The 12,212-nt window shown below is 52.9% G+C and overlaps 1 long non-coding RNA gene across 1 annotated transcript; it reads right to left on the bottom strand.

The window, feature by feature from the left end:
- Positions 1–1,477: 1,477 nt before the first annotated feature.
- Positions 1,478–11,774, bottom strand: LOC130678920 (uncharacterized). Its single transcript, XR_008991877.1, has 3 exons — positions 9,201–11,774; positions 5,959–6,144; positions 1,478–5,772 (listed from the first exon to the last, which is right to left on the bottom strand). It is a non-coding gene; the product is annotated as an uncharacterized LOC130678920 (long non-coding RNA).
- Between the last annotated feature and the right edge of the window lie 438 nt (positions 11,775–12,212).

Below are 12,212 nucleotides of genomic sequence, written 5' to 3'. Positions count from 1 at the left end.
GCAGAATCAGGCTTTCCTGGGCTGGACCTGCCTTTCTCTGTCTCCCCCAGGCCAAACTGCTTAGACCTGCTATTTGAAATAAAACAAAAATCAGGAGGTAGGAATAGTTCCCTAATCAACTTAAAATGGCTTGCCAGAAGAGCAGGACGGAGCACAGGGCTGCCCAGGGTGCCAACCATTTGGGAGCCAAGGGAAGACTTCAAATTGTCCTTTGAGTCTTGGACACATACTGGAGGCACGACAGGTGTCCCCTCCCTGCCCCTGTAGTCTCAGCAGCATTGAGGGGCCAGCTCCCTGGACTTCATCTGTCCCTGGGGAGCATGGGAGGACCCTTGAGTCCCTCCAGGCCGGGAAGGAGGGAGGAAGGGCCACAGGTGGCCCCCCACCGCCCCCCCTGGCCCTCCCTGTCCCGGGCAAGCCTGGTGTAGTACCGCTCAGCTGTGCATCCTGAGGAGCCTGCGGGCCATTCAGAGCCTGTTTCCTCACCCGCCAACTAGGAGGAAGCTCATCCTTCCCTCTCAGGCCCAGGGTGGAGCCCTGGTGACCTGGGGCCTGAGCAGGGGGCACCACCAGCCCAGAAGGCTGTGGTTCTGTAGCCTGTGGCCTCCTGCCCTCGGCCCTCCCTGGACACCTGCAGGCTGGCTCTCCGCACAGACCGGCTGGACAGCTGGCTCCAGTTCTGTCAGATTCCCTTGCAGCTCCACCCCTCTCCACATGGACAAGACCAGCAAATTAAATACCAATTACGTCTCCGTGATCCATGGCTGGCTTTCCTGACCTGATGTAGATCTTTTTAAGTGAGAGAAGGAAATCAAAGACGCAGACTCCTGCCGTTTCTAAAGTGCCTTCAGTATCCTGGGTGCGTTCCAGAGAGATGCTCCCATCCCCCACACCATTCCCATGCCTCCTCCAGGAAGCCCAGGCATGTCAGCTTCCCCCCTGGAGTTTGTCCCCACCTCGGGCGGGTCTGCCCCCTCTCTGGGCTCTGAGCGCCCTTCCTCTAGCAGGGGCCAGCCAGGGACAACGGGCTGGAGTCACAGCCCCTCTCTAGGTGCACAGTGCTCTGAGAATGTCACGTCACCACAAATGCCCAGGCTCACTGTCACCACCACCATCACCCTCACCGACACCGTCACCGTCATCACTATTCTCCTTCAGAACAGCCTTGAAGCTGGACCTGTCTGGATTCGAGCCCCAGCTCTGCTGAGTACTAGCTGTGTGCTTTGGGCAAGTCCCCGACTCCCGAGCCGGTCTCCCCACCTGCAGAACGGGGATGACAGCGGACGATAGGCAGGAAGGTGAGCAGACGGCCCGGGCAGTCCAGCCGCACAGCAGGGGCTCAGCAAACGGGGCGGGTTTTGGGGGCATCGGCAGCCTGGCCCCTACTTGCCAGGGCAGCACACTCGTGATCCTTCAGCTTTAAGTAGACTTTTAAGAAGATTCACAATTGTTGAAATAAGAGAAATAAAATGTAAGAGCCCAAAAGCTAACACTAGGGACAATAACCAGCCTTTACAACAGCACATCTTTAATACATGGTGTTGAGTTCAGGGGATATCTGAGGTGATTTCCATACCATTCCCCACACCATGCACACAAATCAATTCCCAGTGGATTGAGAACCAAAAAAAATGAGGTAAAACAATAAAGCTTCTAAAGACAACATACGGGAATATCTTCATTGCTTTGGATCATGCCAAGACATCTGACCGACACAAAAAGCGCCACCCACAAAGGAAATGATTGGTAAATCAGGCTACACTAAAATTAAGAATTTCTGCTCATTGAGAGGGAAAGGTTGCCCACAGAGGGGGAAAGGGCATTTGCAATATGTATTTATGGCAAAGGTCTGTATCTAGAGTATATAGGGAAGTCGGACAAGTCAGTAGGACAAAGAGAATTGAAAAACGAACAAAGAGCTTCGCAAAAGAGGATCTGGAAATAGTCAATAAACAGGGGAGACGCACAAGGGCATTAGTCATTGAGGGAATGCAGAGCACCACACCACGTCGTGTAGCGTTCTACCACCGGCAGGCTTTGCATGAGGAGACCCACACCCTGCCAGTCGGTGTGCAAGTGGTTACAGCCTCTTGGGGAAACGTTTTGGCAATATCTACCAAAGGCAGTACCCCACGACCTATAGCAGCTGCACTCCAGGAGCACCCGGCAGAAAGCACGGGTCCCCCCTGCATCTGGTACTGGAGCACTCCCGGCGGCGGCCTTCATGGTAACCCAGCCCAGAAACAGCCCAGAAGTCTCTCAAGAGAAGGGGTGTGAAAATGTGAATTATGGTGTCTTCATACCACGGGACAGGCACGGCACTGAGGAGCAAACCGCGAGGATCCACAGAGCTCACGGGCACAGCACTGAGCGAGGACGGCCAGACATGGCGGGCCAAGCCGGCAGAGCGGCGCGAGCTGGAGAAGACCTCATGGTGGGGAGGGCCTGCGAGGGGCCCAAGTGCTTCCTGGTGCTGGGGAGATGGGGGCGTCGTTTGTGAAAGTTCATCCTACTCTGGGTATCTTTGCAGTCATAGAATACTTTCATCCAAAACTTTCTTTAAAAAGTAACAGTAATAATTTAAAAGCCACGTGGCTGATGGCCTTTTCTTAATCGCATCTTCACCTGGCTTTAAGGGTACACGTCAAACCATAGGTGATGTTTCCAGATCATCTCCACTGAACTGGAAAATTCTATAGGCCACTGAGCTTGCCCTGTAGCCTGTGATAGTCAATTTTATGTCCCCTTGGTTGGGCAGTAGTCCCCAGATAGTCCCACGCTCTCCCAGGCGCCGCTGTGGAAGGATTCTGTAGATGTGGTTGCTGTCAATGATCAGCTGCCTTTCTGGGAAGGAGACCGTCCTGGGTGACGCGGGCGGGCCCGCTTCTGTAACTGGAAGGTCTTAGAGCCAAACTGAGGCTTCCCCGGGGAAGAAGAAACTCCACAGGCGGGCAGCAGCATCCTCTCCTGCCTCTATTTCCTGCTCCCCCTTGCTGGCCGCTTGCCCTACACGTCCAGACCTGACTGGTACGGCGCCTGTCTGGGCATTCAGGTCAAATCTGCTCTCAGAGGCTGGGGTCGCTCCCAGGAGGCCGCCCGCAGTGTGGCCCCAGGTGCTGTGTCCCCGACACGTCGCCCTCCCAACACAGGCATGTTCCTGGCCTGCACAGTCCTAAGCCTCTCTCTGGTGGCATTTGGCTTTGGAGAGGGTGTCTTCTAGTTCAGCCACCACATGCAGATATGGCTAATGGTTTGCATGATGGATTCTATCTTCAGCCTGATAATAAAATGAAGCGGTAACAGTCATGCTGGTAGAGCCAGGTGGCTGGGAGGCTGTCCTGGGTCCCCACCTGGCAGCTGCATGGCTATGAGCATGTCTCTTCACGCCGGTGGGCTTGCTTCCTCATCTGGAAACCAGGACAGAAAAGTCCACCTCAAACACTCATTGTAATGAGCAAATGAGTGTGAAAACAGGTGCTTGAAACAATGCATGGCACATAGGAAGGAAGGTTTTGCTAAGTGTTAGCTACAATTGTGATTATTTTGATGTCAGTATAATGAAGTGTTTGGGGAAAAGCCAGTGTCAGTGACTGAGCTGTTGGCACCACAATTCTTCCTTGTGGCTTGGTCTTTACATCAGAATTGTGATGCTTGTCCATGAGACAAATTCACGCTAAACACAATAGTGTTAAGAAATGTCATGTTGGCAAATCATTAGAAATCAGAGAAAGCACTTTTACAGGAATTAACAGTGTCAGGAAGAAAAAAAAAGATCACTCCTCAGATTTCCCAGTTTCCCACGGGAGCCTTTTACATCTTGGATCCGTGGGCGGTTCCAGCACACCAAAAAGAGACATCGCTTCTGGTGGTAATTTAGTTTCCTTCATAACTTCCCTTACTTCTCTGCGAGAAGCATACTGTTGACCCTTAAGAGGTCTCTGTGCTTAACGGAAATGGTGGAAAGACATTCGTGTACAACCTTTGTTATTGCAGGGACGCTGCCCAGGGATTTGGTGCTTCCTCGAAACTGATGTCAAAGTGGCTTTTCCTCTCTCTGCCAAGGCAGTGGGGCAGTTGATAAGCACATGTGTGCACACGCACACACACACCATCTCTTTCCTGAGCTTGAATTCTCAGCGACAGAGCAAAGAGGCCCTGTGCCTTCACACACACGCCGTGTGGAGGCCAGAGCTGAGGCATCAGTGGTTCTGTCCCAATGTCAAAAATGCCCACTGGTCCCCTTGCATGGGTCCTCTGCCTTTCCACGTAGTGTCCAGCTGATGCCCTATGGCTTCCAACCTTGTCTTCTGATTGAGGAATTCTGTCAACTGCATGTAGTGCTTTCTGAACATAGTATCTGATAATCTGTCTTGAGCAAAGTACTTGCGTCCCGGCGCTGCAATATTGAGATACCGCAGGCTAGGGGCATAAACAACAGGAATTCATTGTCTCACAGTCTGGAGGCCAGAAGTCTGAGACCCAGGTGTGGGCAGGGCTGGTTTCTTCTGAGGCTTCTCTCCTCGACGGGTAGACTTCTCTCGGGGTCTTTGTGTGTGTCTGCGTCCTAATCTTCTTGTAAGGTCTCCAGTCATACTGGATTAGGCCCCCTGCCAACGACCTCATTTTACCTCAATTACCTCTTCATAAGGGCCCTGTCTCCAAATACAATCACATTCTGAGGTACTAGGGGTTAGGACTTCAAATTCTGAATCTGGTGTGGGGAGTACAATTCAGCATCCAAAAGGCAGGTTCTCCTGGCTTCTCAGCAACCGTGTGAGCTGTTTCTCTTCTCTTGCTAGAAGGAAGGGAGTGTTGAATGGCATCTACCATTTGGACATCTTCTCTGCCTTTAGTGGCAAAATTAATCAGTCTTGTGCTGGACAGAATTAGCTTTTGCTTGTTTCAGAAATAACCCTATGGGTTTACCTGGAGAAGCCATGGTGCCATTTTTGAAGACAAGCCCCTGACACTCCCACAGGAACTGGGAGCCAGGGTGGGGGCGCCAATAAAACCAATGTCCTCTCCTGCCTGTCACCCTTCCTACCGGCCCTTTCCTCTTCCAGCTTTTTGTGCAACACTGCACCTGCGGAGTTGCTGGCCCACCGCGTGCAGACCCACTCTGCATCTGTGTTGCTCTCCTGGTGCTATATTTCTGTCTACAACATTATTCAGAGTTGGAGAATTTACATGTCTCCTTTTAACCCCACGTTTATGCTTGAGTGAATCGCTTTGAGCAATGTATTCCAGCTCTGGGGATATAATACAATACCATAGTAACAAAGAAAATACAAATTTAACATATGTAAACTCTAACAGGCAAATGATATGAAAATATATCGGTCAAGGTGAACTGGCTAGGATGCTCCATATTGCTCATATGCAACCTTTGGAGGCAGTAATTACTAAGAACATGAAATTTCTGCGAATCATCATCATCAACCTTACATCACACACAGTGGAGTTTATGCCACAAGTGGTTTTGTTGCTTGTTTCTCTTTCCCCGTGCAAACTCCCCCGGCGATAGCCAACTAGGGATCTGCCCAGACCCAACTTAGAGAAACCCTGTGCTCTGGCAGGAGGAAAGATCCAGTGTGATCTCTGCCTTCAGGGCCTTTCGATCTTGCAAGAAGATGCTCAGCACCCTAAGCAAGAGACTGTAGAGAGGAAGCCGTGGTGCAATGGGCAACTGCAGACCTGGGTTGACCGCAGCCCCTGTTTTCCCGCTGTATCGTCCCATAGTCTCTCCGTGCCTTGCGGTCTCCAAGCCTTCATCTGTGAGTTGAGAGTGAGATTATTTGCAGGGGTACAGAGATGACACATGCCAAGTCCCTGACACAGACTAAGTGTTCAGGCAACGCGCCCCCTCCCTGTGGAGGGCACCTGCCATTCTGCGGCCCTGAGCACTGCCCCTTCCCCCAGGAACAGCCCCACCCCACCGTGTGGTTCCCACAGGGTCACCTGTTCTTGTCGTACACCACCCTCAGGCTGCTCTTGATTGGTTGGGGAGCAGGTCCTGACTGGAGCAAAGCGAATCAGAGCCCTTTCCTGGGATTCTTCTGGCTGGAGCCGCTAGGACTGGTGCGGGGAAGCCGCCTGCGGTGTCAGGAGTTTGGCCGTCCTGCTCCTACCTGGGGATGGGAGCACCTATGGGGAGAGAATCGCGACCACCCAGATCGCGACCCTGAAACGGGGTTCTGTTCTCACACAGCAGCCAGCTTAAATTAGCCTCACAGGGGAAAGTAGGAGTCGGATCTCAGATAAAATCCAGTTCCCCAAGGATGCTGATCTGCTGCCCACTAGCTGCTTCCTGCGAGGCCCGATTCTCCAAGCTGACCCCGGTCCCCAGTCACCATGTGGGGCTCCCTCAGAAGTTCCTCTGGTCTGAGAGAAATCCATGAATCCCAGCAACTTTCTGCCCACATCGGTAGTCCACGTCGAGGGCTCCTGGCCATTGGGCCCAGGGACAGGACTTTGTGACTCTGAGTCCCTAATGACCCCTAGTCCTGCCTGGTGTCTGTCACTCATGCTCCTCTGAGCCCTGTCACGGGGGTACATTTCCACGGCTCGGTCCTGATGGCGGTGAGACAGGGACCATGGGATTAGGCAGAGTAGGGTGAGGGCCTCCGGAGAAAAAGCAGAGCAAGATAATTACAGTCAGAACAATATAGCAATGTGCAAAGAAGTCCCCAATGAAATCCTGTGATAAGCATTACGCAAAGTCAGTCACACTAATTCTCTAGGGTAAAGATACCAGACTAGGAATATAGACATCTTCAGTGAGATCAGTTGAAACTCAAAAGGCCAGCAGCAACTTAGCCTGGAATGTTTGAGTGTTCTGCAGATAAAGAGAAGTGTCTCAGCATAACCCATGACTTCACTGTAAAATTTACCTTTGCCTGCTAAAAGGCCCAGCTTATTTTAACCGTACCTATGTGCTATATTTCCTTCTCGGATCCTAACCAAGTAATCTGCAACGTAGGAAAAAAGACTAATTTAGTAAGCAAGCCCAACTATAAACAGCCCAAGAAGTTAAGAAGTAAGATTCTTAACTTACTTCAGCAAACAGGCAACATCCCAGCCCACCTGGGGGCAGGGTAGGTGGTCTTAACTGACGTGCTCCCAGAGGGAAACTGCTATCTTGAGGAAGAATCAGAGCTGAAAATCTCCTGTTACTCATCAAGAATGAGCATTCTGGGACCACTCAACAAGTCTGCACCCCTAACCCTTTACCCTCATTCCTGAAAATCCTCAACTGCGCATAAAACCCCTAGACAACGAGCCAACCACGGACTCTCTGTCCCCTCCTGGCGTGAGCCGGGAGCTCTGTCCTCTCACTTCATCTCTAAATAAAAGCCTGTACCTTGCTCTCCTACCTTGGGTGTTTGTGAAGCTCCTTCGTCGGCTTCGTGAACAAGAACCCCGGCATCAGTGGCTCTGAGGCCACCCTTCCCGGTGCTCTGCTCCCTGCACATCATTTTGCCTCAGACTCACCTGAGGCCCAGCCGGAGGCCCCCACTACCTGAGCCCAGGTGTCGCCTCCCACACCGACGCACAGCTGCGCCCTCTCTCACCTCCCTCTACAGGCTGCTCTCGATCCCTGGGCTCCAGCCCCCTCCCCCCCAGGCCTCTGAGGGTCACTTAGGGATGATCCCAAGTCCTTCTCCCGCATTTCATGCCCCGCCCCTGTAATCTGACCCAGCTGTGAAGCTGTTTAGCTAAGTTTGGCCACAGGAAAAAAAAAGAAAAAAAAAAGAAAAACCCTGGAGACCTGGGTTCCAGTCTTGACCCTGGAGAAGCCCTTTCTTTAGATTCAATTTCCTTTTGTGAAACAAGAGGTGGGGGGCCCTCTGGGTCCCAACAGAAGGTAGAGGGTGAACCTGGATAAGGGGGAGGCTTTGAGGCCTCTGCTGTCTTGTTTCAGGCCGCATCACACCCCAAACACCATCACCCCAGATACGGGTTCACCCAGGCGGGCCAGGGCGCTGCAGAGTGTGGAGCAGCTGTGGGTGGAGGCTCCGGACACGAAGCCCGTGGCTCGGAGCGCGCGAGGCTCAGCCCTGTGCCTGGGAGAGGCCAGGGGCTGGGGAGGCCTCGAGGCTTCTGACCGGGTCAAGGAGAAAATCTGGGCATGGCGTGTGCCGGCGTCATCCGCATGACTGGGAGCCAGTCCTTCCGTATCTCTGAGCCTTGGTTTCCTCTTCTATTAAGTGGAAATATTAACACTGCCTCTTCAGAATGACTGAGGTGAAACAAAGATGCTGCGTGTACAGCACTTGGCACCCAGGGCAGAGGCTGTACCCGGCACCTGCTCATCCACTCATGTCCTTTGTCGTATCTCAGAAACGTCCCTGGATTATGTCTTTCACTATTTCCCTCCCTCCAGCTTTTCTGTCCTCTTTCCAAACCCCACTCACTGTCTTGCCAATGGGTTTCAGCCCCAGGCAAGTTCACTATGGATTCAATGAGACCAAAGAAATGACAGTAGAACATTCTTGGGGTGAAAGGGTTATACCCAACCTTATTCTCATGGTGGCAGGTCAGTCACTAGAATCCTGTCCACTCAGAGCGAGTCTGCACGCAGCAAGCTGGTCTCTGCCTCTGGGCCCCTCTGCCCCCGCAGCCGTCTCAGTCTGTCCTCAGCGCTGCCACCACTCCAGCCTCTGCTCTCCTGCAGCCTTGCAGCCGTGCCACCCTGTTGCGTAGAGCACTGGGCGGGGCTCTTTATAGAGAGTCAATAACGACGCATTGCCCACACGTGTGTAGTGAGCGAGCCAACCAGGGCCAGGTGAGAACCTGTCCACAGGAACTTTCACTTTATCCACACCCACTTATTCAGAGGTTACACCCCTTGCACTGGTTCTATGATGTCCTTAATTTTTATCTCCTACTTTCCTGACTCTTTGCTCTGCTTTCTGGAAGATTCCGTCATCTTCTACCCTTTCCTTGAGCTTGACTTTACTCTGCACTGCTCTACTTCCGATTTCCAAGAGCTCTGTCTTGCTCTGCAGCGTTTCACTTTAGGACTCCAGTGCTTGTTTAACAGGTGCATTGACCTTTTCTCATCTCTCTGAGGATTCTCGTTATGTATTAGAATATATATTTACGTATTATTACAACATTGTTTTGTCTCTATGATCTCTTGCCTTTAAGTTGCTCTGTTTATGGTTGTTTTCTTGGTGTTCATTTTTCATATTACATACTTTCCTCGAATGTCTGGTGGTCCTTCGTTGTCTGCTCATATTTAAGAGAGAGGCACTGTCAAGCTTGGCATCCGGCCGGCGGGCACACACGAAGGTCCAGCATGTCCAGAGACAAGTGTTACTTCTGTTTGGGGCCCATCTGCCCTGGCCATGGCATAATGTTCGTCTGAATGACTGCAAGGTGCTCGGATTCTGAAAATCCAAATGCCATAAAAACTAAAAGAAAGTGCCATCCTCCAAGGCCACATGGACTATAGCCTTTCGTAAAGCAGCTGGTAAAGAGCTTACAGTGGATAATTCATTTGAATTTGGAAAACATAGAAATGAACCTGTCAAATATGAGCGAGAGCTCTGGAATAAAACTATTGATGCGACGAAGAGGGTTGAAGAGATCAAAAAGAAATGCCGACCTACATTTATAACAAGCAGGTTGAAGAATGTAGAGAACCACAAGAAGTTCAGGACATCAAAGAAGCAAAATAGCCATCTCATCCGGGCTCTTCTGGTGGCAAACACATGGCCTCCCCTAGGCATGGCCCCAGGCCCTCTGTGCCCGCTTGGAGCATGGTCCCCAGGGAGGCCCACACCCACGCCCCATGGTGTGTGATGCAGACAAGGGCATGGCCAACCAGGTGACAGGAAGGTCAGAGGATGGGAGAGGAACTGGCGCCTCAGGAGATGTCCCGTCTGCTGCAGGGAGCAAGGCAGGGACTGAGGAAGGAAAAGGGCCGCCGGGTGCTGGAGCCAGCCAGGCCCCCCAGCACCTTGACCCTCATGCCTCAGGGATGTAGTCAGGGAGGGGGATCAAGGACAGAGGGATGGAGACCAGGCAGCAGGAACCTGCTTGCAAAGTGAGTGTGTGTCACTGCAGACCCAGGTCCATCCGTCTGTGCCAGGCCCACGGCTGGCATCCCTGCCACCAGGCTCTTGTTATAGGTGAGATGAATGACCTGCACAAGCAGGGTAAGAACTACAAATAGAGGAAAATGGTCGGGCTGAAAGGGGAGTGAGCCTGTGTCTTTGTAAATGGATCACACGACAAAGTGCAAACAACGGTATCTGAGCCTTGTCACCACGGAGAGCAAGGCAGTTTTCTGAGTGTGGGAGGGAGGTCAGCGACCCCACATGCCACGAGCAGGGGTGCTGCTCAGGCAGGGCTGGGTCCTCAGTGTCTGAGCCCGGCAGGTCCCCATCATCTGAGTACTGGTGGCAGGTCCACACCCTGGTGGTGGGGTGCCCAAGTCCTGGTCTTGTCCCACTGCCACCACCTGCCCCTTATCCTTAGCAACTGGGCCCCTTGGGCCCTCCGGGGGGCGTTGGAAGCAGGGTGTGGACAAGGAAAGGGCCATGAACAAACCAGAATAGGTGCTGGGGAGGGATGGCTGCAAATGTGCCCAAAACACGTTCGAGGGGTCAGTGAGCAGGGCGGCCTGTCCGGGGTTCGAGCCCCTGCACCACTGTCAGCCACCTCTGGCTTCGGGCCTCCACACTGGGAGAACCAGTGAAGCAGGCAGACCAACAGCCCTGCCAGGACCCGAGTGCTTGTCTTCCAGTGGGTGGGTGGCGGATGGATGGCGGGGAGGACAGCAAGCCTTAAGCAGGAGGGAGGGAGTGTGGGGCAGGCCACACATCCCGGGAAAAGGCAGTAGAGTAGTCCTGGGGATCAGAAGTAGCTGGGGGGTGGGCTGTGGTTTGAAGTGAGGTCAGGGTCATGGAGAAAGTGACTTTTGAACAAAGATGTGCACTGGGTGAAGGAGAGTGAAAGGAGACGTCAGGGAGACTGCAGCCCAGGGCCTGAGATCACTGCCAAGACCTTGTCAGGTGCTCGGGGACAGGCCCTGGAAGGTTCTGGGCAGAAGTGACCTGCCCTGACAGAGGAAAGGGGCAGTGAAGAGGCCCCACGGCTGCAGAGCATCAGTCTTTAGGGGCACTACTCCAGAAATGGTGCCACAGGGTTTGTGGGAGGGTCACATTCCATGGCCCAGTTTTCAGGTTGAGCGTCTAGGAGGGCCATAAGGATATGGCGGGCGGAGCAGGCACTGCTCAGGGCCTGTCTGAGTGCTGCGAGCCAGCGGGCGTGGGGGTCCCTCCAGGTCAGGTCTCGGGTTCTGGGAGCCCAGCGCATCCTGCTGTCCCACATCCGTGGCTCCTCGTCCCCAGGCTGCTGCTGTTGGGTTCGGTCTCACTGGAGCGTCGTCTCCCACGCAGCATCTGCACCTCTATTTACATCTCTACCTGCGTTCCCAACAGCTGCACAAGGCGATCAAAGCACTGCATGTCCAAGGGCAACCTGTTCAGGTAGAAGGGCGTCTGTCTGAGCCCTCCCCCCTCCCCTTCTGCGTCCCAACTCCTCAGAAACTCCACCTGGCCCTTACCAGCTTTGCTCCTACAACAAAAACACAATAAACACCTTTTTCAAAGCACAACTGTTCAACCCTTCAGTGCAGGCTTGGCTGGTTTCCACCAGGTCCCTGGATGTCATATCACCGTGTTCTTAATCAAAAGATCCAAACTGTGTTTTGTTACAATTATTAACTAACATCTTTACTATATGAAGTACTCCTGCAAATTGATTATAAAACACCAAGCCCAAGGATAAATGGGCCAGGAACACAGACTATAGTCATACACACACACACACACGAACACACATGTGTGTGCTCTGGGCGGGGAGCCTGGCGGGGCAGGCCAGCACCTGCCCTGCGGCTGAGTGAGCCAGTCTGCACGGTGAAGCACTGAGGTCAGTGTCCTCTCAGAAAAGGGGTCCTAGCAAGCCCTCAGGCTGGGCCGTGGACGCCCTTCCCAGTGAGGAAGGTCAATGACTGGAAAAGCACAGCCACACGCCAAGTGAGAGTGCTCAACTTTTGGTAGAGTATCACTCACCCCCTGTAAAATGGGAGTATGACCTGCTCGGAGGATTTCCAGGAGATGGAATGGGCCCAGGCCCCAGCCTGGAGCAGGGCTAACCCAGTGTGCGAATTTGTTACTGACACTGTTATGGACTGAACTGTC

The sequence above is a fragment of the Manis pentadactyla genome, chromosome 10, assembly GCF_030020395.1.
Source record: "Manis pentadactyla isolate mManPen7 chromosome 10, mManPen7.hap1, whole genome shotgun sequence".
Lineage (NCBI taxonomy): Eukaryota > Metazoa > Chordata > Mammalia > Pholidota > Manidae > Manis > Manis pentadactyla.
The sequence above is the reverse complement of the archived record's forward strand: the minus strand, read 5'-3'. Positions and strand labels throughout refer to the sequence as shown.